The 5,141-nt window shown below is 51.7% G+C and overlaps 1 long non-coding RNA gene across 1 annotated transcript; it reads right to left on the reverse strand.

Moving 5' to 3' along the window:
• Positions 1-392: 392 nt before the first annotated feature.
• Positions 393-4,376, reverse strand: LOC134477782 (uncharacterized). Its single transcript, XR_010049973.1, has 3 exons — positions 3,734-4,376; positions 1,552-1,637; positions 393-599 (listed from the first exon to the last, which is right to left on the reverse strand). It is a non-coding gene; the product is annotated as an uncharacterized LOC134477782 (long non-coding RNA).
• Between the last annotated feature and the right edge of the window lie 765 nt (positions 4,377-5,141).

Genomic DNA, 5,141 nt, shown 5'->3' on the forward strand with positions numbered 1-5,141 from the left:
GGGCCCAGGATTTAGCTCAGCGGCATAAGCTCCTGCCTTCCAAGCATGTGGTCCTGAGCTGGATCCCCCATAACAAAAAAAAAAAAAAAAAAAAAAAAAAAATCTGTGTTCATTCAAAATCTTCCCCTTAGAAGTATCTGGGGATGTGGGATAACTGCCACCTGATCTCCCTTTCCAATTTCAAGAGAACAGGCTTGGTTTTACTCCCCAGGTCTCTGGAGGCTGGGAAAGAGGACAGGCAAGCTCATTATCCCCCTGACTACCTGCTCAGGGCCTGTCTTACACATCCACTCCCCAGAGCTTGGAGCCTGAGGCTCCAAGCAGCAATGAACAGAGCAGGCACAAACTGTCGGTGTCACTCCCGGCCGGCAGGAAGGACACACAACAAAGTCTGGCAGTGGACAACCTTTTCTTTTATTTTCCTTCTCCGTACAGCCTGCCCCGGGAATCCTCCCGGCCGAAGCCTCTGTTGGTCCGCTCCCCGCGGCTCCTTGCGTGCTTCTCCCTACAGTCTGTCCCGAAGCCTCTACCGGTCCGCTCTCCGCGGCTCCTTGCGTGCTTCTTCTGCTTCTTCTGCTTCTTCTGCTTCTTCTTCTTTTCTTGGCGGGAGAGGCACTCACTTTTATAGGGTTCAGTTGTTGCTAGGCAGACTATCTTACAGGGCGGGTTGTGAAGCAGGAGATCTTACAGGGCGGGTTGTTTACCAAGCAGGAAGCAGGAGATAAGCGCCATCTTAGCACACTCGATGGGAGGGGTAATCTAGCTCAGGCTTTGCTCTTTCCTACAGGCCTCACGTCCGCCAAGTAAGGCGACCGGGCTCGGCCGCGGCTCCCAACAACAAACCCTCTACAAGACACCAGGCAGGCCAGGCAAAAATTACTGGCACATGAAGCCTTCACCGGAGGCTGCAATCGGGCCCAGCATGGAGCCCCCTGGTGTGAGGAGCTTCATAAAAAGTAATCTTGCATTTGTGGACAGGTGCCAGCAGGGAAGTAGCGTGGTCCTGGTCCTTGGTGACTCACAGATGCAGGCATCCCGCTCATCTCTCTAAGCCTAAGCCTCTGTCACCCGAGGGGGACTTCGGAGCCACCCCACCTCACCCGAAGCTGTGGGACCTGCCTCACTTCCTCCTGAGGCCTGCAAATTGATCTGGGCAGCTCTGTGTACTCCACCCATAACAGTCCGAGCTGCTGGCTACCTTTAAAGGTCCCTTCAGAGCCTCTGCATGTCCCACGTACTTCCTGCTGCTAACAAATGAGTCAAGCTTATCATGGCTACTTCAAGATAATTAAAAGCCAGAGTCTGCGGGTCAGCTTTCAGTGCTACTTGAGGCCCCAACCCCCAGCCACCTGCCTGCCCTGAGGGATCCCTGGGCTTCCCTCACTGTCACCCTTGCTCTGAAACCTACAAATCTGGAAAAATCTCAAGGTTGGGGCTGGAGGGAAGCAGCGCAGTGCACCCTAGTGGGAAGAGCCCTAGCTTAGGACCCTCAGGGACTTGAGTTCAAATGTGCCCGGCGTCCTTTAGCCTGAGCATCCTTAGCTGACTTACTTCACTTCTCCAAGCTCGAGACCCCTCGTTTGCAGAGTGTAGACCTGGGACCTGCCTTGCCTACTGATGGTGGTGAGATTAAGTATCTGAAAAGAAAGGAAAGGTAGGACAGTGTGCACAGGAGCCACTCTGCATCTCTCCAGGATAACGCTCTGTGCTCAGCCAGCTCTTTAGGGCAGTGTCAGTGAGGTGAGTCATTTCCACGCGCTGAAAGCCGTTCTCCTGCTGCTCCTGATGACATGAAGCTAAGCAGAAACCCTGCCCGCTGGAGGTCAGTATGTTCCCAGGGTCCAAGGCTGGCAGGGAGCAGAGAGGCCTTTGGGGCCCCGGAGTGAGCAGAAAAGTCAGGCACAGGTCAGGGGGAGTCTACCCACTCCTTAGCTAGTTTTCCTAAACTGGACAACAGGGTAAGGGACATTCCCATGGGGAGAGACTCCAGATACAGTGATGCCATCATCACTTCACAGAACCAATCAGAAAGCTGCTACTTTCAATTCTCCATTTGAATATGTTGGTGCTCTCAGGACCAGTCAGAAGATACTCTTTGCAATTTATTTGTATATGGACACAACCAATCAGAAGACACTGTTCCTGATCCTTCATTTACATATGGCAGGAATCCAAGTCAGTTTTCCCTAGGACAGTTTACTTAGGGCGTGATCCCGAATGAATGGGTGATAGGATGACTGTCCCGGTTAAAATCCAGGAATTGTGAAAGGCTGCTTTGGCCCTTATCCTCAGATGCCCTGTGAGCCTTTTTACCTGCAGAGTGCACACCATTTCCACCTTCAATCTGCTCACCTTACTCCCTTTTCTGTCTTGTCCAGTTCTTTGTTTAAAGCACCCAGGGAGCAGCCCCATGGGAGCCTCTACGGGGTGAGCAGGTTCCCCTCACCCTCACCTCTTCTTAGGCACAACACCAGCGCTCCTGCACCATGGCAGCCTCTCTCTGGGTCCAGGGTCCATAGGACCTGGAGTCCTTGGGACCGTGTGAGCCCATGGCAGCTCTCCAAGGACCCCACAGAGCCTCACCCCAGCACAGGCCCTGCCCCAGGTCTGCAGCCATTCCCAGCACTCTCCTGTACTTCTCCCCTTCCTCCTGCCAAAGGGGCAGCCTTCCACTCTGTCCTCCCCACCACCTCTCCCAGGGATTCCACAGGCAGCACAGCCCCACGTGGATCCAAATGAGCACCATTCTTCCTCTCACCCATACAGTGGGAGAAAGTCTACAGCAGGACCCAAAGGACAATGAAACCATGGACCACAGACCAACAGGCAGGACAGCAGCGGCGAGGGTGGGGGGGACAGCAGGAAGCACACTGACCCAGGGCTGCTCATAGAAGAGAAGACCAGCAGAGCCCGGAAACCATCTTCCCTTAGGCGTGCAGCCTGCCTTGTTTTGTCCCTGTAGCTAGAGCCAGGTGTATAATTAAAGTATAACAAATGTTTGCTTTTGAATTAATGTACTTACCTGACAGTCTTCACTTTACAGGGGCCTCATGGTTACAGGACATTTGTGGAAGAGCTGAGGCAGACACCAGGCTTAGGTCACACCCCTGACCACCCTCCAGGGGAGACTCCACTGACCCTAGCTTCCACTTCTAAGGAGTAAAGCCCCAGAGGTCTGAGGTCTGAGGTCTGAGGTGGAGGGATTAGGAAGCTGCTTCCAAACCCTAAGAGGCTCCCAGGAAGTTTGGATTCTGTCATCCCCAAACCATCATTTCAGGCCCCTGAGCCACCCTGCCAAAGGGCGCTAACTATTGGAATCAAAAAGTCATTCCAGACAAGTATGGTGGTGCATGCATGTAATCCCACCAATCTAGGAGGCTGACACCCAAGGCCAGCCTGGACAATTTAGAGACTTAGTGAGATCCTGTCTCAAAAAATGACCCAGCACTTTGGGAGGCTGAGGCAAGAGGATCACCAGGAATTCAAGAGCAGATGGGGCTACTTAGTGAGTTTAGGGCCAGCCTGAACTACAGAGAGAAACCCTTTATCAAAAGGAAGAAGACGAGGAGGAGGAGGAGAAAGAGAAAGAGAAATATGAGGAGGAAGAAGAAGAGGAGGAAGAGACATAAAGAAAAGGATTAGGGATGTAACTAAATGTGAAGGGTGTAGTTCAATCCCCAATACCACCCACACACACACACACACACACACAAATACAGGTCACTCTCCTTACCTGCCATTGGTGAGAGAGCTAAGTCTCAGGATAGCCACACCCCAGGATACAGGAAGGTGGGGGGTGCCTGCTTGTGATCTGGAGAAGCCCAAAGTGTGGTGCTGATCAAGGGAAAATAAGCACCAATTCTGAAAGTCTGGAGAGTCCACCTCAGCACTGCCACGCCTGGGGCACAGGCCCCTGCCTGCCTCCTCCTCTTCTGCCCCAGTTGCTCTCTGTCTGCTGTCCAGACAGTCAGGGCCCGGAAGGGCTGGGCCGGGGTTTGGTGGTAAGGCCAGTGGTAAGACCTCTGTCTAGCATGCGCAAGAGTCAGGTTTGAGCCCCAGCACCACAAGACAAAAACTAAAATAACTTAAAAGGACTTCACAAGATGAAAATTAAAGTAACTTAAAAGGACTTCATAAACCAGGTACACGGCTCAGGTCAGGCTGATATGTGCCACACCACCACACTCCCTGCTTTATATTTACAGGGACTTCCACACCACAGCTCGAAGTGGATGAATTGCATGTTGCAGAATAAAAGTTCTGAATCACATCAGTTAGGTGGGATGTGGCTGCAGCTTTAGGAGAAGTACGGTATCCATTTTCAGAGTTGGAAGATTACCTTTGCACTTTGAAAGAGACAAGCTTCTGACCTCCAACAATTCTCAGGCTGAGGCCAGCGCTCACCAGCGTGGTTAGCCCTGCCCCATCGGACTCTCCCTGGGCATTTGTACAAGTACATAGTTCCTTTCAAAAGCACGTGAGAGCACTGCCAGAACATACTCTCCGGAACATTCAGCCTCTAATGTGTTCCTGTGGGGGGCTGCTTCCTTTTATTTTTCACAAATAAGTATGGGAAATGGTACAAAATCTATTCTTCCTCACCTGCAATCCACAAAACAATATCAAACACTTCAAGACTTAGTTACTTTCTCTCCACTGAGACACAATAGCACAATTTAGAGGAGGAAGTGTTTATTTTGGCTATCAGTGTATACAGGTTTCAGTTTATAGTCGTCTAACTACGAAGCAGTGTGGCTTGGCAAAGGGCCCTGGCTGAGGAGAGGCAGCCCACTACGAGGCAGCAGGAAGCAGAGAGATCAAGAGCGGAGGAGGGAGACTGACCTTCCAGGCCACGCCCCCAGCGGCCGCCTCCTCCAACCAGGCTTCGCCTTCCAACACCACATTTAGCTATAAACTCACTCATCATTGTACTAATCCGCTGGTAGCTGTCACATCCTGTGGTCCAGTCACCTCCCCAAAGCCTCACCTATGAGTGCATGAGGCTTTGGAGGGACATCCAGATATAAACCACAACGGCAATCTCTCGGTGGATAAAAACAGCGAACATTTGCTGTTTGGCCTATTTTCTCTCCTTTAGTAAATGTCCAAATTTTCTTTGAGGTTCCATTCACACTAACCCT

The sequence above is a fragment of the Cavia porcellus genome, unplaced genomic scaffold (assembly GCF_034190915.1).
Source record: "Cavia porcellus strain 051 isolate PalLab524CR breed Dunkin Hartley unplaced genomic scaffold, mCavPor4.1 scaffold_10, whole genome shotgun sequence".
NCBI lineage: Eukaryota > Metazoa > Chordata > Mammalia > Rodentia > Caviidae > Cavia > Cavia porcellus.